This window comes from Equus przewalskii, chromosome 20 (assembly GCF_037783145.1).
Source record: "Equus przewalskii isolate Varuska chromosome 20, EquPr2, whole genome shotgun sequence".
Classification (NCBI taxonomy): Eukaryota; Metazoa; Chordata; class Mammalia; order Perissodactyla; family Equidae; genus Equus; species Equus przewalskii.
This window is the reverse complement of record NC_091850.1, coordinates 43,081,989-43,108,757: the sequence shown is the minus strand read 5'-3', so window position 1 is coordinate 43,108,757 and position 26,769 is coordinate 43,081,989. Positions and strand designations below refer to the sequence as shown.

General features: G+C 37.9%; 1 long non-coding RNA gene and 1 pseudogene across 2 annotated transcripts in view; one reads left to right on the top strand and one right to left on the bottom strand.

Moving 5' to 3' along the window:
- LOC103549738 (uncharacterized) overlaps positions 1–26,769 on the top strand; it is a 136,683-nt gene that overhangs the window by 11,599 nt on the left and 98,315 nt on the right. Inside the window, exon 4 of one of the 2 annotated variants that reach the window (XR_011530618.1) lies at positions 482–25,375. The exons of the other annotated variant lie outside the window; for it this stretch is intronic. This is a non-coding gene — a long non-coding RNA (uncharacterized lncRNA). Of the gene's footprint in view, positions 1–481; positions 25,376–26,769 lie in introns of those variants that run through there. 2 annotated transcript variants of the gene reach the window in all.
- LOC139077943 (transcription initiation factor TFIID subunit 11 pseudogene) lies at positions 25,320–26,769 on the bottom strand (annotated as a pseudogene).

Below are 26,769 nucleotides of genomic sequence, written 5' to 3'. Positions count from 1 at the left end.
GATAATTACCAATTCTATTTGTGCTGCTTCTTTTTTTCTCATTTGAACTGTAAACATTTTACAGTTTACACTTGACAGAAGGAATTTAGTGCTCAAGAAGCAAATTGAGTAAAATGATTTATAGATCAAGTTAATTTTAAAAATACAAATTTTTAAAATTATCTTTTGGATGAGGTCTTGACTTATCCGTATGCCGAAAATATGATTGGCGTTTTTCTTGCCTTAGAGTAAGCTTTGTGGTCCAGGGCAGAGTGGAATGCTGACTGTGTAGACACTGCCATAGCGAAGGCTAATTCTGTATGGGGCAGTTACTAAAAGCTCTCCCTGAAATGGTCTCCCGAGCCATTGTCCCATTGGGTAGCAAATGCACCGCACCTACATTTGAGAAAACCGTTACATCATCTTGAAATGGTTAAACTGTCATAACATGCCTGGATATTATCTTTTCACTAATTTTTTTAATTAATATTTTTTTTAACAGGAAGAATTTGCTCCTAGAAGTTTTTCCATGAGAACTGGAGACTAATTTCTTTGAATTTTTTCCCTGTATCTTCCCCAACAGAAGCTGTATATTTTGAGAATAACTACCTGGTTACAAGCACAATAGGCCTAAATAAACATAAATAATTTCTAATGAATGGGGGGCATTTCAGGTATGATTTTAGACTTTACAGCATCAAATTGATGGGGCCAAGAATGCCACCAGTGTCCTATAGTTCAAATCTCAAGTTTTATCCATGGATGCATATGTCTCGTAATGATAGTCCCTTCTTCTCTAAGAAACTAAACAGTTAAGTGCAGCTGGGTGATCTAAACAAGGGCCAGAGAAGAAATTTTGCAGTTTTTGAATGGATTTGGGGGTTACCATTAAACACTATATAGACTCATGTTATCAATTATGTGAAAGTATCTACAATTATTCAGAAGGTAGCATGCATGTTTGCTAAAAAAATGGATCTTCCTCCTACGTCTCTTTGTGCATTGTTTTTTGATTCTGATAAAGCAGTAGAGCTATTCATTCCACAAACTTTTATTATGTACCTACTGTGTGTCTGGCATAATGGCAGGTGCTGTTGATACCCAGAAAAAAGACACAGTCCCTGCTCACAAGCAGATGATAGCTATTAAACAAAGACGGTGCGGGTGGGCAACTGACCACATGCGAGAAGGTAAAGAGAGGTTGGAATCTCGAGTGATGTACGGATTTCTGGCTGCAGCTACTGAGCTGGTGGAGGATATAATTATTTTGGAATGGAATTTGTTAGCACCTTATTTCTAAATAGCAGCAGGCTGTAAACCAAATAAAACTCCTCCATTTTGGCTTCTTTAATGTATTAAAGATATGTACTTTGTATTTATGAGCAGGTGATTTGAAGACTGGATTCATTTCAACCATGTTACCTTGGTAAATAAAAAATGAATTTCTTGGACAAGCAGCTCATCATTTGAAAGAGCTCTTAACAGTTGGGTTTTCTAATGATTGCACAGGTGATTTACAAGGAAGTTCAGTGGGTGCCTTAGGGGGTGGGCTGAACGTTGCCCTGTCTGTTTTTTTGACTATTAATTAATATACATTTTCTTGTGTTGTTTTTGATATTCTGATGCATACAGAATTTTATATATGCTTATTAACATAAAAATTGGATCTGGGGAACCAGAGGTTTTTAATAAATGAGTTATAATTTCCTTTAAAGAATTCAAGGTACATTGAAGTACTTCCTCTAACAATAGAATTGTTATTATCGGAAGACCATTCTCCACAGGCCTTTAGTATTTCTGCATGTCTCATGAGGAACTGACTGTCCTTTGCTCTGGATTATCCTTTCATGGATATGTGTATTGTGAATAGCCTTGGAAGACAGAGATAATGTTTCCCTCTGGAGCAAAGGGAAGGCATGCTTACTGCCCATTATAAAAGATTTGAGTTCCTTAAATTCAGGTTCCTCCACTATAACACAACCCACTATGCATGCAGATGTTATCTGGCCCTCTTTGAATCATTTTGCAAGAATAATGGACTGGAGAACTGACACCAAAAATGCTGATACTCTGGCTACTGCTATTGCTGTAAGTAATAAACTATCCTTTGTCTCTGACTCAGGGATCCTGTGGCTTCTACCAGCATCCATGAAACTTTTGGCAGTCTGACCTATCAGCTTGAAAGTTGGGTGAATTCTCAGGGCCTTCACAATTCTTTGTTTTTTTTTTAAAGATTGGCACGTGGGCTAACAACTGTTGCCAATCTTCCTTTTTTTTCTGCTTTATCTCCCCAAACTCCCCCTGTACACAGTTGTATATCTTTGTTGCACATCCTTCTAGTTGTGGGATGTGGGACACTGCCTCAACGTGGCCTGATGAGCAGTGCCATGTCCACGCCCAGGATCCGAACCCTGGGCCACCGCAGCAGAGCGCACGAACTTAACCACTCGGCCATGGAGCAGGCCCCTTCACAATTCTTGATACTTACCATATTTCAGATTCCTATCTTCCAATCCATAGACTCTATATTCTACCATAATATATGAAATATTTCAAATTTTTCCAGCATTAATCGGGTAGAACTCTAAGTTTTAGATCAAATAACAAAAAAAAAGCAACAAATCCGCTTTTTCTTGTGATCACAGATGAATATTATATTTGAGATACTTCACATTTATTATACGTCATAACTTTTAAAAATCTTATTGGGAAATACTAGAGTATAAGAGTACATTCAAAGCAATAACTTTTGTGTAATTGTGAAAATTGACAATTGTTTACAGATTATTTATTTTCGATACACTTAACTGTCTTCTAAGCACTATAAATAAGTGTTTTCCTTTCTTCTTTTTGTAACCAACTTTATTGAAGTATAATTTACATGTAAAACTGCATCCATTTAAAGGGTGCAGTTTGATGAGTACTGACAGTTGAATATGCCTGTAAGATCACCATCACAATCAAGATATGAGACATTTTCATCACCTCCAAAGGATTCCCTTATACTCCTTTGAATATAAATGAATTTTTGTAACAGGTGAAGCCCTTTCCATTGGGACACTTCAAGAATAATTTCTACTGAGGAATTTTTGCCAGCTCCCAATTTTATTTCCTTTTTTAAACATTTCAAGCATTAATATTTAATTTTTTCCTTAGGTATTTACTCTGACTTGTGTTTTCTTTTTAAGGGTTTCTCTGCCTGGTCTTTTCCTCTCTTTCATATCCCTTGGAGCAGAAGGGCTAAATAATATTCTCATAAGCTCACATAAATTGGATAAACAGTATGAATTTGAAATGTATTAAGTTGCCTTGCAGAAAAAAAATATCACATTTAGGAAATAGAAATGGGTGTTAGTGTACTAGAGTGTGGAAACTGATCATGGGAGCAATGAAAAATGGAAATTATTTGTGTAATTAAGTGATGAATTATAAATAAAATGTATGCTTCTTTGTTTATATTAATCACGATGTTTCGCTTTAGGGTTTTTCCTTCTCTCAATAACTGATATCTTTCTGAGGGAAGGCTTTCTCAAGTATTTGTTTTCCTCTGGCTGTTTATAATCATGGTTCTCAAAATCCAAGGGCGGTTTTGACTAGTATATTTCTCTCAGCAGTGTAAAACAGGTCACATGGGTTACTGTGTCTTGAGACCCTTCAAAGAATGAAATGTGAGCAGAACTCACACAGCAACTTTCCCACAGCAATAGGTGTATGTAAAGGACAAGATACTTACATGTTCGAATCCCAACATAAAGCAGAGTTAAATAATGTCCTTGGTTAGAGTTGTTCCAGTTGTTCCACAAAACTTGAAGACAGTTATCTAGAATTTTTACATCACTCTTCCTTCAACCTCCCACTCCTCCCTGGTGAAGGTTTTTTCTAATTTGTGGGAAAAATTACACAGCAACTATAAAAATGTAAAATAAAGCAAGTCCCTCTGATTAGTCAGCAATCTATCTCTTTCCTTTTGCATCTGGAAATGCTCAGGTAGACACATGGCAAAACCCAAAGTATGTACATTTTATCCTCATATGTCTGCATCTTCCGTGCTATTTTGCAATCATGCCCGTCTTTTGCTAAGAATGGGATGATCAAAACAAGAACAGTAAAAATTTAAATCAATATTCCACCATGCCTTTTGGCATTAAATATGGGGCAATTGTTGTGCCTTTTCCGAAAACAGTCTACCACAAGGAGCAGTCAGTAATCAGAATTTAAGGGGGGGGATGGGCTCAGGAGGCCTGCTGCATACACAAACATATTCCATAACCTGTGTTGTACTTAAGAACTACATTGTTCCCTTGAGTTCTGGAATTCTAGAGACCACATGCAGGTTAAACTATAATTAGGAAGTACTTGGCTTAGTGTGGGGCACGGTGGCTGGGGCTCTGTTTGTTAGGACTGGATCAGCTTCTGGACGTCAAATACCCAGAGAGAATGTCTTTTTGTGAATCACCCACCTGGATGGGGAAATTTTCTAATTTGCACTAAAAGTCCAGCATGTGCCAGCCGAACATTAGGTGAGTACGTGGCCATCGCACCTTCACATAGTTGAGGATTAACACTATCCTATTTCCCCTCATTTTCAACAGAGGCATTGTTATCATTTTTACACCTGAAATCCCTGTTGAATTCTACCTGGTCAGTATTATCCATCAGTTCATAAGCATGGGGTGTTTTGATCCAAGAAAAAAAGAAGTTTTGGTTTCTTTTGTTTTTGTTTGTTTGCTTATTTATTTATTTGTTTGTTTTTACTGCTATACCAGTTCAAAGAGGACAAAGTTGTAGTAGGGAAATAAAGCAGGCTGGTGGGATCCAGAAACAACTGAATAAGTAGCTTACTAGACTGAGAAAGCATAGCTCAGGGAAGACTGAGAAATTATAGTGAGGGTTGGAATGAGGTTGACAGATGCAACTGGACTGCAGATAAGATAAAGGCTAGTTCAGGAACTAATTTCATAAAGGGAGTGCACTTGCCCCGGTTTGCCTTCCATGAATAGCTAGAATACCAAGTGGGTATGGCAAAAGGACACAACAGGCTGGAGGGCTTGGTTTTGGAATTTGGACTAGGTCAAGATTTCTGATCCAGAGAAGTTTGTTGGTCACAGAGAAGTCGTTGAGCACAATGGGTCCCAGGCAGGTAAGAAACATGGAAGTCAGGTAATAGAGATCAGAAACTCAGAGGAGAAGCTTGGAGAATCAAGAGCCCGGGAACTGCAGGTCTGCAAAGAAAAGGTCAATAACCCCGGCCAGAGATTAGAACACAAGGATCATGCTCCCAGCACAGAGTCTGAACTGTGTGGGACCAGGTGCAAGAATGAAACTGACTTCAAGCTTAAGCCAAGTGCCACCTCATCTTCTCTTTCCTGTGTGTGAACTGAACTGATAGGGAATTTCCAGAAAACATGAGCATACAGTTTGCATAAAGTAAGTTCTCTCTGACCGCGGTGTTGGAGCAAATGGGGAAAGTCATTTTCTAATGCATAGTTCAAAACTGGAACATATTTGTAACTATAAAGAAAAGCCAGAGGAACTCTTTCAAAGTGTATGATAATGCTTAGGTGCAAAAAAGTTATAATCTCTTTCAAACATCAATCCTTTACATTGCAGCTTAGAAATAGTACCAATTAATTTACTCATTAGATCATTCATTCATTCATCAAATATTTACTAAATGTCTACTACATGTCAATGTATTTAATATCTTATAAAATCAACTTTAATTACTAATTTTCATTGTCTGTTTAGATTTTCAATAGTGGAGAGTCAATCTCTCTAATAATATTAGCAATTAGTAATAGAGTGACCGTTTAGGCAGGTTCAAGCTCTAGGGAATTATGAAATTTACCAGAAAATATTGATGACAACGGAAGGAAATAAAATAAGGCCATAAAAGCCTGAGGTCATGGTTTGTGACTAAAAAATTGATTTGAGAATGTATTAACTGAACCACTTAGCTATGATAACGGCAAAGTTGGACCTCTGCGTGGAAGTTATGATTGATTGTATAGTGATAGAGAAGTTGGTCAAAACCCCTAAACTGGTGAAAAGAAATCGATTTGGTAGCTTCCTCTACATTTATTATTTGAGATAATTTTAGCAGGGAATACCAGGCTAAAAGCATTTTTTGAGGACACTGGCTCAAGTTGTTTGCCAGAAATAAAGTCTAAAAGACTCTCCTTACCTCCTATTTGTGACTTGTGGTTTGTTGAGCCAGCCATTTTATTCTCCTGAAAGAATAACTATTTTTATTTAGTTCTGTTTTAAACACAATGCGAGTATGTGTATGGGCATGCATTGAAACAGAGCATGGGATGTATGGGGGTAGCAAGAAATAAGCGAAGAACTCAGGAATGCTACCATACTCCACAAATTGCAGAGCAAAGACTATTTAGAGTAGAGAATTATTTTAAATTACAAATTATTTCCAGGAAGTTTTGTGAGTTTTTTCTCCATCAGACTAGAAATGAATTATTTTAATCAGATAAAGGAGTTGAAGGTAGGGATTTAGAAAGAGAGGGCTTTTTTTTCTTTTTTTTGGTAAAGAGGAGGGACTTTGGGCAGCTGATGGGAAGATGATGCTATTGGCAGTAGGAAGACCGTATATAAGCAGTAAGACAAGAAGGTTTCAGAAAGGCAAGCGAGAGGAGGATTGTCAAGTTTGCCTTGCAACTGAGTCCCACTGACATTGCCTTTCTTCATAAATTAAATGACCAGAACTGTTTGTATTATAAATTTCAAAGTCCTTCAGTTTGATCCTGTATACCTGAACCAGGTTAGTTCAACACAATCTCTATCTAAATGCTACCCATTCTGGGGGTGGAGAAGAGGAAAGGAGGAAAGAAAAAAAAATTAAAAATAAAAAAGGAATAAGAGGCTTATAAGGAATATTTATCCTTATTCCGTTTGTTGATAGTGTCCTTAATCTTTCATAAACACATGAATCCTTTCCTGATTTCTAAGACCCAGTGAATGCTAAAAGTTATGCAAAGAATTAACTCTCTGCTGACACAGCAGATTCATGTTATAGGAACGTTTGAGATATGAAAATTTAACTATAGCTTGACTAAGGGAAAAACAGAGTAAGAATTTACATATAAGGAGTGATCATGCCTTTCATTCCATTCAGTGAGTGTGTGTCCACCATGAGAATGAGCTGGGAGGCATGAAGTTGTGATCCCTCAGCCTCAGTTCCTGGATCTTATTCACGGCATGAGGATCGCAGTACCGAGGTCCTGGTGTTCTTTAGCCAACAGACCAATGGACCCACCAACCAGTTGACGCTTATTTGATTCTTCTTGTATCAATCCTTCACCTGAAATTCCAAAATCTAAAAACTATTAGAAATGAACAGTATTTTTTTTTAATTAATTTGGTGTCAAAACCTAGCCTGAACTGATGTGAACATTTTTTTAACAATCTTTATCTCGCCTAGTTTTAATATTCATACGTTTACTTCAGAAATAATGTGTTTGAATACAAAATGCTTGAGAAGTTTCATAAAATATCGCATATGTTCATATTGTCTTTGTAACATCTTAATGAATTCAGCCTTCAAAGCCAGATTAAGGAGACAAGAATTACTTTATTTAATCCTCATAACCTCATAAGGTACAGTAGTTGTCTCTATATACAGATGGGGAGACCAGCAAGGTTAAGCAATCTACTCAAGGTCATAGAGCTAATAAGTAGAGTAGCTGGCTTGTTGAATTTTTAAAAATTGTTTTACATATGTTCCCCCCTTTTTGTTTTAAAATAAACTTGGGAAAATGCACCAGGAGTGTATGAAGTATAGAGTCAAGTCCTTTACTACCCTCTCCTCTAACCCCGTTTCTCACATATACTGATGCATAGTTTTATATTCATCTTTCCATCTTTCCAGGCTTTTTTTTTGGTCTTATACAAATGCAGACACATATAGCAAGTGTAAAATATCAGTCTATAAACTCAAAAGTATAAAACATGTAACTGTATATTTCTATTAAATCCCACTTTTCTTTTAAACCCTTATTTTGAGATTGGAAGAATAAAATCTCAGAACATAGGATGATCTCAGTCGATCCAAGATTCCATCAGAAATTTGGAGGAGTTCACCATCTCTGCCTTCCCATCTGCAGGTCTTCATCTATTTTGGAGGGGGGCCTGAAATCAGCGATGGTTTGGTGATTGTGGGTATCCCCTCTGTGTTTCCCTACTCTCTAGAGATTTTCTTCCAATTTATTGCTCTACTAGAAGTCCATACTGCAAACTTTGTGTCCTCTTTCTAATAGGATGCTGTTTCCTGATTGACTTCTAGTCTCTCTTTGCACTGAATAACCTTGAAAATATCCTCGGAGGAGAAGTCAACTAATTATGGAACTCACCTAGTGGGCTTCCCCTCACTTTAGGACTCATCTTCTTCAGTTTCTGCCTGCTTTGGATTGTATACTGATGCCCTCAAACAGTTGCTTTTTTGTATTTGTCTAAAGTTTATAATTGTTGTTTACACTAACTTTAGTCTGACGTATATTAACACTGATCCACATAATAACCCTACAAGGTAGGTATCATCATCATAATTATTATTATTTTACAGAATGAAAAACTGAAGCACAGACTGATAAGAAACTTGCCCAAGTGTATAAAGTGAGGGCCAGAGGCAGGGCCAGATGCCATATATGTTGAAGATAAAGCTTGTGTTATTCTGACTATTTCAATGATTCTCAAATTTAGTTGTGGATTGGAATTTCCTGGGGAGCTTTAAAAATGCCAATGCTTTGGTCCTGACTCCAGAGATTTTTTGTAACTAGTCTTCACTATGGCCCGGCTATTGAGGTTTTAAAAAGTCCCCCAGATGTTTCAAATGTTCAGCTAAGACTGAGAACTACTGTTCTATGCTGTGCTTCCTGTGATACTAAATTCTATAAGTAAATCAGTTAATATTAATTAATTTTTTTCTAAGTAATAATAGAATAAAAAGATGTTTGATGTATTTATTATTCTGATATCTTGATGATTAACAGTAAAAGAAAGGCTTCTTGAATATTTTAAATTAGCTTTTTAAAAGCTAATCCATTACTAAGAGTTCTGGTTGCTGTTATCTATGAGAGCAATGCTGTTTATGAATATAACTGATAATTTTATTTAGCTTCTAATAGGAATTTTCTACTTGTTCACTTGTTTCGTGTTTAAGAATAGGTAAGCATCTAAGAGCTGTTAGAGTACTTCTTATCTTTGTTAATCAATATAAGAAAACAGCCAATAATCAGAATAAAACCAACACTGTCATGGGAAGTCACTTGCTGATGTCTTGTGGCCAGTGGTAGACAGTGGCTGCTGGATGTGGATAGTCTAATAAGCAGCAGCACATTGCGGAAGATGATGAGTTTACACGGAGAGTCTGGGTACCTCACTTTCAGATGTTAGCCTGGTCTGTAAGACCTAGGAGGGTCTCTCAACTTCTCTGGACCACAGTTTTCTGTTCTATCAAATTTAGAAGTGACACCCTTCTGGCTCCAAAGTTTTGTGAATATCAAATTAATTTCCTGCTCAAAATACCTTCTTTGCTTGTTGTAAAGAGAATAGAATAGTTACTAGAATAAGGCATATATGCAAACATCAAAAGTGAACGTATGCTCTTTGAACATGTTTTTAACTGGTCCTATGTCAGTGAATAAACTCTATTGTAGACTGATGATTTGGAAGTCAAATGGATACTGCTAAAAGTTCAGTTCCTCAGAGAAAATTCCAGATAGAGGTGGCTTGATGTAGGCAGACGAAATGAAGAACAGTGGTAAAACTGAATAAATATCTAATGAGTCACATCCAACCGTCTGTGTCAGGAGGCAACTAATGTCTCTGTTGGGAAGTCCCATGACACTATGCTGTGTTTTCACCTGGCAAGTGATGCTGGCACCAGTAGTCACCTACATTCAAGCCCTTCTTTCCAGAATGGTAACACTGTGATTTGCCTTAGTCAGGGTTGCTATTCTTATTGGGGGAACTATGGCTGTGATAAAAATAGGTAATTAAGCCCACCAAGAAAGGCTGATTTTGTGGGCTGGCTATAGCCTAGGATTTGGGAACAATAGATAGGACAATAATGTGGCGTTAGGAAGCAGTTTTGCTTTGATCTGGGTATCACTCATAGGTTGAGCACAAAGCTATTTTTACTGGTAAACATTTGGCAATTGCTGATCAGTAACAATGTACTGGCTGTCCTACCATAGTAGCATGGTTCAGCGATTGAATCAGTGGCCGAACACTGATTGAACTAAAATGTAAAAATATCTGTACTTAAGTGTCCATTTTGCTATTGATTGGCCTTGTGAATTTGTTTTCATCATTAGCACCTTGGTATATGTGTGTATGTGTGTCTGTATTGGTTTGCTTTGGGACATGGATTCAAGAGATAGGAGATGTTTGATAAGATGAGTTTGAAATATGATGAGCTGACAGATTTAAAGGAATAACCTAAAATGATGGTCAAAATACAAAAACACCATAGGAAAATATGCAAAAAATGATGAAGGATATGAGAAAGCTGAATAATAGAATGCATTTATGCACAGATATTCAAGAAAAAATATTTGAAATACTTGAGACCTCTATGTTAAGAACAGCAATGTATCCTTAAAAGAGGCTAGTTGACTCATAGATTTGCTAAGTACATTATACATTGCTTTACTTTTTACAATCTTTCATAGTTTTAGTTATGCAGGTACTCACTTCTCTGGTTTGTAAATCCACATTGCCGGTTTCTAGATGAAATCCAGGCTATGTTCTATTCTTAGAACAAATCCTCCAACATATCAGAACTTCACACAGTCTACATCCATTTTTTTAACTTTTATTTAGTATAAGTGCATGTACTCGGGCATGAGCCTTCCTCTTCATCATGTGAGTGTAGGTGAGATAATTTGATCATTTACTATTAGGTAACTATTTTTATGTACCTTCATTTTAAGAACAAATTTACACGTTAAATGTAACCTAAGTGATGTTGGAAGTAACATGGTTAGGCAGCAATAATTCTAGAATCCTTCAGACCAGGAGTATTTAAAGGTGTTACATAGGAGTAATTCTCTTTACATCTTTCTACAAAATAGGGGAATCTATTTTTGGCTTGGACAAATTAGTAGTTCCTTTTCTTGCCGACCTGCTACAAGGGTTCATGTTTAAACCCTCCATTCCAGAATGATGCGTTATAGAACCTGGGCGAGAGGCCGTGGGGATTCAGGGGCACAGCTCCTAAGGCAGATAGTCAGAACAAAGTATTCTACCAGGAAAAAGAAAGATACAGGCCTATGCAACAAGAACTCCCATAGTCAATCCACTACCAGGAAAACGGAGCATACTGGATGAAGCAATTCATTCACAGGTAAAGATCAAACCTTGGGAAAATGCATAACCAGTCATCAAATTTCTAACAACAAAAAATGTATAACAGAGTGATAGAACAATCTAGATCTTGAGGACAGATTTGAATGAGAAAGGAATTGCGTGGAATACATAAAACGGAGGATAAGGCAGAGCTGAAAGAAGGTATATCCAGAATGCAAGCTCCAATACTTACATAGAATTTAGTGTATGTTTGGTCCAGTTCTAAGCAAAAATTGTCACTCTGATGGATTTCTGTTTTAAAATATTTTACATATCGGGGAGTTTGACGGCTCTCCCTAGTCTGGAGACAATGTAATAGAACAAATAAGAGTGTAAGCTGTGTACAGGTACTGGTGGGTGTGAATTCTGACCACTTTACCTATTACCTTGTGACTCTGGGAAAATTTCTTAAACTCCCTGCACCTCAGTTTATTCAGTTATAAAATGTGGACATTAAAGTACCCCCTTCATGGGTTTTTCTGATATTAAATGAGATAATTCGTGCAAGGAATTAGGAGGGTGCTCAGTCAGTGTTAGCTTTTAGGAGAATGGTGATCTCCTCTGAGAGGCTCAGGGGTAAAGGACTTGCACTACTGAAAATGGAACTGGGCCCTGGTGGGCCAGGGATTTTGTATCATAAAGATGTAATGACACACTGGCAGACAAACAAATAGAGGCAACTGATAATACTTGGGTTGGAATGGAGAAATGGGCAATTTTGAGGGTTTCAAGAGCTGTTGAGATGATTTATCCCAACTTCTGAATTTTGGGCTCCCTTGGAATTTATTGCTTTCTTTTTCTTTTTTTGCAGGAAAAGAGTCATCCTGAGCTAACATCTGTTGTCAATCTTCTTTTTTTCCCCTCCGCAGAGCCCCAGTGCATGGTTGTATACCCTAGTAGTAAGTCCTCCTAGTTCTTTTATGTGAGCCACCACCACAGCATGGCAAGTGACAGATGGGTGGTGTGGTTCTATGACTGGGAAGAGAACCTGGGCTGCTGACGCGATGAGAGCACCCAACTTTAACCACTAGGCCGTCAGGGATATGTCATATTGCTTTCCTTTTTTTGTTAGAGGCATCTATCATTGTTTTTGTCCCTAGAGTGAAAGCTCCCTGAGGTGAGGCCCATGTCTGACTCCTCATTCTGTCCTCCCTGCACATAGTGAAATGTACACAATGCTGAGACGGTCCTATAAAGGACCCTTGTTTCCCCGGATTTGTTTATTTTGGAGTGCAAGATTCTGATGGCAGAATTTACACAGCAGTCTAGAGTGCTCTCTGTGACTGTGCTTGCGAATTTTTTTCTCTTAACTTGGGGTATTTTGAAGATGACTCAAAGTTTGGTTGATTATAACTGAGTTATACTACATAATATAAAGTACATTCATTTTACAAGAAAGTTAATATAAGCTTAATTCTATACAACTATTAAAATAGTGCATTTAATAATAAATTCCAATTGCCTTCTAATTAAAGAATTAGTGACAACCTTCAGTTGGATAAGACACTGAAAAATTTCTATTCTGATTTATCCCAGAATCTGCTTCTCATATTCCTAGAGAGTTTTATTGGTAAGACAATAGCTACACAAAAAAGAAAGAAAAAATGCTTCCAAGATAAATATATCCTAGAGTCAATATGAAAGATATTAAGAATAAAGACATATGCTTTTTGGTATGCTGTGATTGTCACCTCCTTGGAACTCAAGTCCAATACTAAGAATTAGTTAAGCATATAAATCCTGTAGATGCTGATGTCTCCAGCTGATTCTCATTATCCAAGAACGGGAGGAGAGTTTAAAGATGAATAGGGCAAGGGAAAGCCTGCACAGCATTGTTAGAGATCTCTACACAGAGGCTTCGAGGAGCCAGATTGTTGGGTGGGGAAGGACTAGGGGAGAGAAGAGCAGTGTAATGTTTGAATTCTGTCCTTCCACCGCTAAGAACATGCCAATTACTCTAGAGCATAACTCTCTTTCTTTTCTGTTTTTCCCCCCTCTTATTTTCCTTTTCTCTCTCCTATTTTCTTCTGTCTTGATCTTTCCACACTCCCTAACAGATGTAGGTGACCACGAGAGAGCAGGACTGACTTAGATCCAGTAGAATGAAGAGTTGGAATGGGTCTTCCTGGTCCATGTGACCCCTATGTTCTACCGTAAAAGGAACTCATCTTTCTTTTGCAACTAGTGAGTTTTCTTCCTGCATATTGTACAGCTAAAAAAAGGAAGCGTGTGAAAATAGCTTGTAAGCACAGTGCTTTTTTTTTTTTAACCCCAGATTTATTTGAGTCATCACAGTGCTAATTCTGCTGATACCAACTTTATACTCAACAAGAAATTTTGTAAAAATATAGAGGAAAGCTTATGGTCTCTGAATACTTTAGACATTTTCAACTGTGTAGCTACATTAAATATCTGTGTCATAATTAAAACAGTGCAATAGCACAAACCAAGGAGGAAATATAATTGTGAGACTTTGCTTGGTAGGCTTAGGACCATTAAGATATTGACTGGTTTTCTGAAAGGCTGTGGGGGTTAGGGAATCCCCTTATCATATCTAGAATAGAAAAATTCAGAATAGCTTAAAATACCAGACTTTGATTTCTAGGAAGGGAAGATTTGAATCTTATACATATTTATACCATTTCCTCCATGATGCCTACCACGTAGAAAAATGTTTAATAAATATTTGTTGAAAAATAATTGTTTGAGTGTGTAGTAGAATAAGTCTAAAAAGAGGGTGTCAAAGATCTAGAAAACAGGGAAGCATACTTTCCTTCCTTCTTTTGTTTGTTCATTGGTTCCTTCCTTCCTTCCTCCCCTCCTCCCTTCCTCCCTTCTTCTCTCTCTCACTTCTTCCCTCTCTCTTATTCTCTTTCTTTCTTTCTCTCATTTTTTAATTTGAAAATTAGCTATGTATCGTCTTCTTGGGGAATAACAGTTTCACCACTCCCCACTGCCAGTACCCTATAAATTGGATCCAAGAAGGTTCTGTTTGTTAGGAATACTTTTGAAAATATTTTGCAAAATAACAATGACCTTTCTAGCATAAGTTTTTCTTTTGTTTATTCGAACTGAGCATGGACTAGAAAAGGAAGTAATGTTTAAAAAAACATTATGAGGAGGGGCTGGCCCCGTGGCCGAGTGGTTAAGTTTGCGCGCTCCACTGCAGGCGGTCCAGTGTTTCGTTAGTTCGAATCCTGGGCGCGGACATGGCACTGCTCATCAGACCACGCTGAGGCAGCGTCCCACATGCCACAACTAGAAGGACCCACAACGAAGAATACACAACTATGTACCGGGGGGCTTTGGGGAGAAAAAGGAAAAAAATAAAATCTTTAAAAAAAAAAAAAAAAAACATTATGAGGGGTTTTAGAGCAAGAATAACAGTAACGGGATCAAGAATGATGCCACATTTTAGTAAGAAAAGAAAGTTAAGTGCTTTTATCTTTTCAAAGCACGTCAATGGGGGTGGAGTGGTCAAGTTCATGCACTCCATTACAGCGGCTGGGGTTCTCTGGTTCAGATGCTGGGTGCTGATCCACACACTGCTCATCAAGCCATGCTGTGGGGACTTCACACATCGAAGAGCTAGAATGACCTACAACTAGGATGTACAACTGTGTACTGGGGCTTTGGGGAGAAAAAAAATGGAAGATTGGCAATAGATGTTAGCTAAGGGCCAATCTTCCTCAAAAAAAAAAAAAAAGATCTTGACACTGAGGCTTGGAAAGCAGTTAAATGTGTTAAACAATGTGTCTGGAATTTTTCTCTGGAGCATTATGAAACATGAGCTGGTTCTCCCGTCTGTGATGGTACATGTGGAAGGCTATCAAATCTATGCAGGAAAGAGCAGATGGCTCTACTCACTAGCATCTCTTAGATGTGTAGTTTTGAAGAGTTAAACCCAGTAGCCTCTTCCAATGTTTCTTTTATCATGCATCTCATCAGTAAAACATTTTTGAATAACCCCACATACAGCTACTTATTTGTAGTCTTTATTCATGTGTGATAGTCATTTTGTATACTCAATATTAGTAAATGTTTAATTCTTTCTTTTTAGATAAAGATAAACAAATAGAAGTCAATATTTTTTCCTCCTGCCTCAATTGACTATCTTGCATACTTCTTAGGGCATATGGCCTCCCACCCCTACTCCACCTCAGACACCATTGATTCAGGCCTTTCTCTAGCCTGTAGGTAAAGAACCACATAGTTTTTAAGAGAAAAATGAAGAATAAAAGAAGCTTAGAGAAATTGAACCTTTCATTAGAGTACAGTGAGAGAGAACTGTATAGTTGATCTTTATCAAAACTGTATGTATTTGTGTTTGTTTTTTCCCAGTGTTTAACTTTCAATTTATGAATGGTTCTCATTCCTTGAATTGCAGTTTCTTTCTACTTGCAATCTGCCTGCCATGTCTCTAGTGATTGTCCCGAAGGTTGAAAAGGGAAGGTCCTATGTGGCTTGCAAAGGCTCTGGTATAAATGTGTGTTGCTGGAAAGAAGTAAAGGTTTTGAATTAAGCATGGATTTCACAGGGGTAGTTCTACCACATCGATCACCCTCATGTTAGTTAAGTGAAATTTTTATTTAACTCCAAAGCAGGATAAATTCCCAGAACTTTGAATATTCTATTATGGATTCAATTCGAAGCCCTGTTTTTGAAGATCATAATATTATTCTAATTGTTAATTCTATCCCTAAAGCTCCACTAAGTCAAGTGATTAGATTGCCCTTAAATTTATAGTAGGGGAAATATTCAGCAGTTTTAGTATTAGATGAACTTTTGTTTGATGTTGTCATATAAGCTCTAGATCTGGCTATTGTGTCCTGTACTCATTAAAGTCTCAGAACGTGAGTCAAAGAAACTTATCAAACGCTTGCCCAATTTTCACTTTAAAATATTAAAATGTAGGTCCTTTAATACTTAATGTAATATTGATTAAAGCCCAATACAATAAAAAAGAAGGAAATCTATCAAAAAGAAAGTTTCTTTAACTGATTTGATTCAAGTAGGGACTAATATCTTCATATAAGAGAGTGGCTACTAAATTCTTTAGTCAGAACCTAGGATCTTTGGGGCCCGACCCCGTGGCTGAGCGGTTAAGTCCTTGCGCTCCGCTGGGGCAGCCCAGGGTTTCGCCTGTTCGAATCCTGGGCACGGACATGGCAGCGCTCGTCAGGCCTCGTTGAGGCGGCATCCCACATGCCACAACTAGAAGGACGTGCAACTAAGATATACAACTATGTGACTGGGGGATTTGGGGAGATAAAGCAGAAAAAAAAAAAAAGATTGGCAACAGTTGTTAGCTCAGGTGCCAATCTTTAAAAAAAAAAAAAGAACCTAGGATCTTTGATTTTCTAAGATAAAATTTAGAATTAGTGAAGAAAGGCAGACAAAGCAAGTTGCTTAGAATCTGAATCAGTTTAATACTTATGTCATAAATAAATGGTCTAGGACATTGGTTTTCAATCTTTTCAAATTTTAAAATCTTTGTATCCTTCACACATTTTTATGTCAACATTTAAAGGTTTTCATTACCAAGTTTAAATAGTTGCAAATGATGTTTGGCATATTGTATATTGGGCATTTAAAAGTAAAATAGTAAATCATTCTTTTAAATTATTCAATTTAATGTCAGTAATATAGCAAAGCATATTTTCTACTAAATTTTAAAAGGTATACTAAAAGCTCTTTAAGAGCCAGAAATTTTAGTGTCTATTTTATTCTCTGAACCAATTTCCATGCCCTCTTCCCAACAGAATTATGTCTTAGTGTAATATATTTTTATGCTTTAAATAACTTTATTGATCTCTCTTTGTGTTTTTCTGTAAAACAATTATATGTATAACATAAAAATGAAAATACAACAATATTTTCTATGAGCATAGGTTTTAAGCATTAAATATTTTCTTTGAAATTGACTTATCTTTAATATTATTATGAATAAGTAGTTTATCAAAATGACAAGTAAGTTAAAGCATGATAAATATATATTAAAAATGAAATGGACTTCTAGTTTCTGGTCTGCCATGTAAAGAGCTTAGAAGTCATCACTCCAACCTGACAACAAGTAAAAAGCCAAACAAATTGAAAAATCAATTCTTCTTGGATCCTTCAGAGAAGTGAAATCACAGGGCAAACCCTTGCCTCCAAAATTAGAGAGATGGACAGATGGACACAGAGAATCACAACTCATCTGAGTAGAAACTCACGAGCAGAAACCTCTGAGGGAACAAGTAGTGAAGTGGGAAAATCTGAACCGTACTTGACAAACTTCTAGAGGCCCAGTGTGGACAAGTATGAGAGCTAAAACTCCAGGAGAACCCAGTCCTTGGATAGCTCTCTCACTTTTGTGAGTTTTACCTCCAGGAGCTCCACTGGGTTCTCACAGTAGAGATCAGAGAAAAAGTCCTTTGTGCTTCTGGCAGAGGGAGGAGAAAAGCAATCATTTAAAAATGTGCCAGAGCATTCTGGTTTCTTAGCAAAGCCTGATCTCAAGAGAAACTACTTTACCAGAGTCTAATCTGTTGGAGATGAATCAGAGCCTAATGACCGGGAGGAAGGGAAATAGCTAACTTCAGCCCCCTCTAGCCTTCCACGTGGGAGAAGGAAGACACCCAACTCTAGCCCCCTCTAGCCATTCTGTCCCACCAAAGGGGGTGACAAAAGTTGAGAAGCATTGTGAAGCTCACAGCCTACTGGTCCAGGCCCACTGAAAGACTGAGGCCTAATCATAAGACCGTAGAATGCTATTTACCACAGTTCCCTTAACCAAACACATCATGTCTGCCTTCCAACAACAATTGCAAGACATACTAAAGGACAAAAAACACAGTTTGGTGAGGCAGAGCAAGAGGCCAGATATGGCAGGGATGTTGGTATTATCAGACCTGGAATTTAAAACAGCGATGATTAATATGCTAAGGGCTGTAATAGAAAAAGCAGATGACATGCAAGAACAGATCGGTAATGTAAGCAGAGAGATGAAAATAGTAAAAAAAGAAGCAAAGAAGAAAACTAGAGGTAAAAAACACTATAACAGAAATGAAGAATGCCTTTAATGGGCTCATTAGTAGCCTGGACATGGCTGAGGAAAGAATCTCTGAGCTATAGCATATATTGATAGAAAGTTCCAAAACTGAAAAGCAATGAGAAACAAGACTGAACAAGATGGAACAGAATATCCAAGAACTGTGGAACCATGACAAGAGGTGTAACACAAGTTAATGGGAATACCAGAATAAGAAGAAAGAGAGAAAAGAACAGACGCAATATCTGAAGCAGCAATGACTGAGAAAGTCCTCAAATAAATGCCAGAAACCAAATCACAGATTCAGGAAGCTCAGTGAATATCAAACAGGGTAAATGGAAAGCAAAACAAAACAACAAACTAGAAAAACTGGATCCAGGCATATCATATTCAAACTGCAGAAACTCAAAGATAAAGACAAAATCTTGAAAGAAAACAGAGGACAAAAGCACATACATAGAGAGGAGCAAAGATAAGAATTATATCTGAATTCTCTTCAGAAATTATGAAAGCAAGAAGAGAGTGGAACAAAATGTTTTAAGGGTGGAGAGGGGAAAAAACCACACCAACTTACATTCTGTCTCCTGCAAAATTATCCTTCAAAAGTGAAGGAGAAATAAAGACTTTCTCAGGCAAACAAAAATAGAGGAAATTCATTGCCACTAGATCTGCCTTATAAGAATTCTTAAAAACTCTTAAGAATGCCTTAAAAAATTCTTCAGAGGAAAGAAAATAGGTATAGGTCCGAAATTTGGGTCTACATAAAGAAAGGAAGACCATTAGAAAAGAATTAAGTGAAGGGAAAATAAAAATTTTCTTTCTTATTCTTAATTGATCTAACAGAGAACACTTTGTTCAAAATAATAACAGCAACAATGTATTTGATGATACTAGTTTATGTATAAGGGAAATGAATGATAGCATTGATACAAGGGATGAGAGTCAGGAATTTTGAATATTTTGTTATTATAATGTATTTGCACTACCTGTAAAGGAGTGTAGTGTTATTTGAATGTGTACTTTGTTGTAAATGGATATTGCAAACTGTAGGGCAACCACAAAAGGAAGTTCAGAAAAGAAATGTAATTGATATGCTAAGAAAGGAGATAAAATGGAACCATATGAAATGCTCAAATATGGTAGAAAAATAGTGGAATACAAAACTAGGAACAAAGAACAAGAACAAGAAATAAAACAGTAACATACATGGTAGCTATTAATCAAACTATATCAATAATCTCTTTAAATGTCAATGGCCTAAATACACCAATCAAAAACAGAGATCATTATGGGCTGGCCCAGTGGCATGGTGGTTAAGTCCGCATGCTCCACTTTGATGGCCCAAGTTTGTGGTTCAGATCCTGGGCGTGGACTTATACACTGCTCGTTAAACCATGCTGTGGCAGTGTCCCATATCTAAGAAATAGAGGAAGATTGGCACAGATGTTAGCATAGGGACAATCTTCCTCAAGCAAAAAGAGGAAGATTGGCAACAGATGTTAGCTCAGGGCCACTCTTCCTCATACACAAAAAAACCAAACAGAGATCATTCAAGTGGATCAAAAAACAAGACCCAACAACAGGTAGTTTAAAAGAAATTCACTTTAAATTGGAAGACACATATAGATGAAAAGTAAAGGCATGGAGAAAGATACACCATGCTAACACTACTCAAAAGAAAGCCAGAGTAGCTACACTAATTTCAGATCAAACCAAATTCAAGGCAAAGAAAATTATCAGCGATAAATAGAACTGTTACATAATGATAAAAGGATCAATTCTCTAAGAAGACAGAAATCCTTAATGAGTATGTGCCTAACAACAGAGTGCCAAAATACAGGAGGAAAAACTGATAGAACTGCAAGGAGAAATAGATGAATCCACTATTAAATTTGGAGACTTAAATACTCCTTTATCAGTCATTGATAGACCTTGCAGGAGAAAACCATTAAGGACGTAGTTAAACTCAGCACCGTCACTCCACTGGTTATAATTGACATCTATAGACCATTTCATCCAACAATGGTGGAATGCATTGTCTATTCAAGTTCATATGGAACGTAATAAAGGAATGTGATAAATACCTCTATGCCCACAAATTTGATAACCTAGATCAAATGAACCAATTTCTTTTTTCTTTTTTTGCAGGGGAAGATTTGCCCTAAGCTAACATCTGTTGCCAATCTTCATCCTTTTGTTTTCTCCTTCCCCCCCCCCGAAAGCCCCAGGATATAGTTGTGTATATTTGTAAATTCTTCTGGTTCTTCTATGTGGGCCACCACCACAGCATGGCTACTGACAGATGAGTGATGGGGTTCTGCGTCTGGTAACCAAAGTGGAGCATGCCAAACTTAACCACTAGGCAATCAGGGCTTTCTCCAAATGGACCAATTTCTTGAAAGACATAATCTGCCAAAACTCACACATGAAGAAATAGACAATCTGAATAGGACTGTATCTATTAAAGAAATTGAACCAATAATTAATAACCATCTGTAACGGAAAACATCTGGTTTGGATTAGTTCACTGGTGAATTCTACCAAACATTTAGCAAAGGAATTATACCAATTCTCTACAATTTTTTCCAGAAGACAGAAGCTGAGGGAATACTTTCTAACTAACTTATTTATCTATCTATTTATTTATTTTTTTTAAAGATTGGCACCTGAGCTAACAACTGTTGCCAATCTTCCTTTTTTTTTTAAAGATTGGCACCTTGGCTAACAACTGTTGCCAATCTTTTTTTTTTCTGCTTTATCTCCCCAACCCCACCCTGTACACAGTTGTATATCTTAGTTGCAGGTCCTTCTAGTTGTGGGAACTGACTAATTTATAAGAACAGCTTTACCCTAATACCGAAAGGACTGTTATCCATTACCAGATAACAAAATACACAAAATAAAGAAAGAGCTCTTAAGACTCAACAATAAGAAAATAAACTGAATTAAAAATGGGCAAAAGACCTGAACAGCCACTTTCACCAAAGAAGATACACAGATGGCAAATAAGCCTGTGAAAATATGCTCAATATCATATATCATTAGGGAACTGCAAATTAAAACAGCAATGAGATGTCCTTACACATCTATTAGAATGGCCGAAATCCAGAATGCTGATGACATCAAATGCTTCTTAAGATGTGGGGCAACAGGACTCTCATTCATTGCTGGTGGGAATGCAAAATACTACAGCCACTGCTGTGGACTAAGTTTCATCTTCCCCAAATTCCTATGCTGAAGTCCTTCATAGGTTAGCCTAGCCTACCTTAAACATGCTCAGAACAGTTATATTAGCCCACAGTTGGGCAAAATCTTCCAACCCAAAGCATATTGTACAATAAAATGTTGAAGATCTCATGCATTTATTGAATACTGAAAGTGAAAAACAGAATGGTTGGATGGGTACAGAATGATTGTAAGTGTGTCAGTAGTTTACCCTCCTGATCGCATGGCGTACGTTCCTGTCTACAAAGGCCAATGAAAACCAGAGGAATAAATGCAGATGAACGGCGCATTTCCTCCATCAGCTGAACTTGAGAACAACTACATGCCTCAAATTTTGTAGGTTTAATCTAATCTGGAAGCAGAAAGAGAATATGTAAAGTTCATACTCAACGGCCTTTTGAAAATGTCCAAATATTTTACTGGCATTTTTTTATTTTCAAGAGTATATATATATATTTTAATCTCTAGAGTACTTATAGAAAAGGAATCCCCTAATAGTCTTATATACTATCCATATTACTTCTTGCACGGAACTCATAGACATTTCTAAGAGTTTTGGTTTTATTTTTTTTTTGGAAATGCACCTATTGATGAGATGGATAAGGATGTTTTCCCTAATCAGTTCACATATCCAGGTGAGCATATTTCTTTTTGCTAAAATGAGATCCCATTCTGCGTCATCTGTTCCTTTTTTGCTTGCTTCTAAAGGTGTAAGAACTGAAAAACCTGTTTTATCACAGCCATGACACTCAATTAATGAAATTTCTTCTGATTTATAATCCACAAATCACACAGTGATCCAGCTTCAAAATTATTTTTAGTGACCTATGAATTGACAATTCAATTAGGACCTCCTACTATTTGGTTGAAAACAAAGCATTTGCAGCCATCTATGTTGAAAAATGGATGTTTGCTCAGTCACTATGGTCATTCACTCTCTCAATTTCTGCGAAAAATACCAAAAAGTGTGAATTATATCTGTTACTCTTTTACCTGGATGTGCCATGTTTGTTTTACTTAGAAAGTGTTCATAAATTTAAATAGTGTTAATTTTGATTCCTTTTACTATAGGAGCATATTTGTTAAAAGGCCATAATCTCATTAGTAATGCATTCTTTTTCTTTTTTCTGATTTAACCAGACATAAACACTTAACTGAGAATGACAGGAAACATATGGCAATTTGTCCAACTGTAAGGTACAACTTTTCTTGGCTATAATTTTTGCCACAATCTGCTGACCAACTCTGTCTCCATTTTATGCTTGCTTCTGCCATTTTATGCATCACTATTGTGGCATCTAAATAGGCAATTAACTAAATTGAAGTGTTGGCTTTGGCAAGCAACACCTTTAGCCATCAATAACACCCTGGGAATTATAATCTTTTCTGGAGTTTTGTAAAATTCTCTGGCTTCTGCGGAGTACTGCTCATTCTTAAGAGGTTTCCAAGGCCAATTGTGATGACTGTGTGTAAAACTCTATGTTCTCAGATTTCTGCTTGAAAATATTTTTAAGGTATGCATTTTATGTCAGGAAAGTCCATAAGAAAAATCGTTTCATCTTATCGTTAACAATCCTATCATAGGTATCTTCCTGGGCAGCAATACAGTACAACAGGAGGCCACTCAACAGAGGTTGTGCTCCCTCTCATTTCCCCAAAGTACGATCTATCTGAATGCAGAAAATCCCCACATAGGCAAAAGAACTTGCTTCTAATGCCATATTGTGTCTTTAATAAAACTGCATGTATAATTTGGAAAGACCTGAAGCCCTTCCAAGAGTTTACTATCCTTTGGCCTCTAAAGTCTTTCCTGAAAGCAGGATTGTAAATCATGCCATTGTTTGGCATGCCAGCAAGTTTTTACAGCCCAGACAACTGCATCATAATAATATCAGAATGAGTAAGAGGCATGCCTTTCTTTTGCCAAGAAGAAAGAGGGCAGTTATGAAGGAAAAGAAGTGCTGGCATAAAAACTTTTTTCAGGGAAATTTACCGGAAGATCAATTTCAAGGAGAGGGGAAATATGAATATTGAGATCTAGAAAGGGCTCCTCTGAATGCATGAGGGCTACAGGAGCCAGAAGACCTTGTCAGCTGTGCATCCAACTGACACCATCACTGCTCCCTGCCAGATTCTGATCCCTACCTCCACCCGCTTGGGTTAGGTTCTCTTTGCTTCCACTGTTCAGAAAGCCACAAACATGCCTTGTGTACCCAGAAAACATTTTCCAAGACTTCCCCACTGAACATGAGGAGAGGAATGAGCTGAGAGCCATGTAAAGATTGGGAGAATTTGAATCCCTGCATCTTCCTTCCTTCCTGTCTCTATCACTTTACGTCCTGAGACAGTCCTCCCAGCGCCTTCCAAGAACCTGCAACCTCCATCTCTCTGTTTGTCTCCTGGTCTAGCTCATTATAACCATTGATGTGGGAAGTTGGTAAATGAGAGTGTAACAGAATATGATGGTGTGAAATAGAATTTGCTGATTCTTGCTATGCTTTGAAAACCTACTATAAACAAAACACTAAAACAATCACAGGTTCTATCTATGATAGGTCCCAATTAAAATGCAAAAAAGTAAATATAAGAGGAAACAAAATTACATTTTGTGGGAGTGTATTTTTGGCTTTAGGAAGAGAAGAATGGCAGTAATTACCCATTCCGCATTAGAGCTGCCCGGTGGGGGCTGTTATACCTTTTTGCCTGTGTTTACTCTGTGTTTCGGGGGGCACCTGGCAGAGTTAAACAGACTGAAATAGTGATATGGACATCTGAGCTGTGCTGTGAATGTTGATAGCCACTTGAAAATAAATCTCAGACCTTTATTTTATAATGAAGAAGTGCTCTTTTGTACAACGCATGCACAAGTAGAATATGTACCAATTTTGCAAGTCCTGATACACCTGCACAGTCCCGTGTCGTTCCCCTGCTGCTTTACCCAGGTTTTGATTTCTAAGGGCATTCTTGGTAAAATGACTAAAATCAAGTGTATTTTAAGACAATGTTTTGAAAGAAATGTTGATGCCTATAGAAACACTGGCAATTTCACACAGTATAGCAAACAGAAACTGCACAAACAACCATAATGTAATTTAGTTATTTTCCAAGTGGCTTTGGGGGGTCAGAGTTTTTCTTTAGTCTTATATGAGGCTCCAAGACTATGTTACTGCTTTAATATGGTCAAAAGTCACTGACAAAACGCTGTGGGAAGGAAAATGAAAATACAGATCTTCCTAGACTTATGATGGGGTTATGTCCCGATAAACCCATTGTAAGTTGAAAATATCATAAACTGAAAATGCATTTAATACACCTAACCTACAGAACATCATAGCTTAACCCAGCCTACCTTAAACATGCTCAGAACACTTACATCAGCCTACAGTTGAGCAGAATCACCTAACACAAAGCCTATTTTATAACAGTGTTGAATATCTCATGCGATTTATTGAATACTGAAAGTGAAAACAGAATGGTTGGATGGGTGCAGAATGGTTGTAAGCGTATCGGTGGTTTTCCCCCGTGATCGCGGGGCTGACTGGGAACTGCTGCTGCCCAGCATCACGAGAGAGGATGTACTGCATCTCGCTAGTCTGGGAAAAGATGGAAATTCAAAATTTGAAGTACAGTTTTTACTGAAAGCATATCACTTTCGCACCCTTGTAAAGTCAAAAAATCTAAGTCGAACCATTCTAAGTCTGGGACCATCTGTAGCCATTTTAGAGACAAAAAGGATTTATGATTTTATTTTTATTTTTGCAAATTGGAAAACAGTTTAATGATCACACAAATAAAAGCCAAAATAACCTTAAATATTGACAAAGCCAAACTACTTCACTTCTGCTGTTATCCCCATATTCTTCAGGGTAAAGGATCACAAGTGAAAAATTTCTGGTTGTTTCAACTTCCTAAACCACGTGTAAGAAACAGCCTTGCTCATGGCAACTTCCAGCTTCAGTGTGAGACCATCACAGCTCCCTTGGAAGGGTTTTTTTCTCTTTCAAAGTAGTTTCCAGACCAGAGGATCCCAGGGCCCTGTGCCTTTCTTCCTCTAACCACCAGAAAGAGGGAAATGCTCAACAGGCCCTAAGAGGTCAGGATATTAAGTCAAGGCCAGTATTAAACAGGCTGCTGGCCTTTTCTACGTGGAATCAATATCAGAGTTTTCAGAAAGACGTTAAAATCCTGGGTAAATCCATGGTGGCCTGACATACAGAAGGGGCACGGCATGGTCTCAGGCCATAGAAAGTCTGCAACCAGTACTCGTTCCTTCACCAACAGGCCCTTCCTGACTTTGGCCTAGAAGAATAGGATCTTCTTGCCCTTGACGTTGGGAATTTGCCCCTTGGAGTTCAACCTCCGAACAGCCTCCCTCAGATGCTTCGGTTGGAGTGGGGGCGTTTCCCCCCACCTCTCGCACACGTCCAGGGCCTCTTCTACCACCTCCCCGACGAAGACCTTGGCCATTCCGGACATGGCAATGACCACGTTCTGGGACACCGACCTGCCCGCTATGGTCTGGATCAGACTTCTCATGGTTTCTTGCCGGAAAGCTGACCGGCGATACATTTCATAACGATTCTGCTGCTCCTCGCTCAAAGACGACAGCAGGATTTTCATCCTTTGAACCTCCTCTTCATCCACTTTCTCTTTCGTCTCCTTCTCTGTTTTGGTATTTCTTTTTAGTCTTTTGGCTGCAGGAGGAAATAATGAGGCGTCTTCCCTTTCACCTGCCATTAGATCTGAGCCGTCCGGACACCGGAGCTCGCCTTCGTCTTCGGAGGCTTCCTTCAATTCCCTAAATTGGTCTCCAGGGATTCCATCCTTGTCGTTGGCCCCGAGGACCATGGGGACAGCTGGCATCTCACCTGACACACTTGTGTCCCCATCTTTGTCCGAGAGCGACGTGCTGGCCTTGAGCATCCCGGTGCTGGAAGACGTGGGCTTTTGCGCCAGGGTTGTCTGATCAGCGACCTACAATGAGAACGTTGAGAAGAGCTTAGATTAGTTTTACAGCGATGTACAACAAATTCCCAGAAATTTAGCACCTTAAACAAACCCCACTGACTTACCGGTTTACAATCTGGTCAGAAATCTCGCACTGGGTCCTTCTTCCAAGCCAGCAGTGCAGAAGCTCCCTCACGTGTAGTCGCATCAGAGCGCGGAACTCT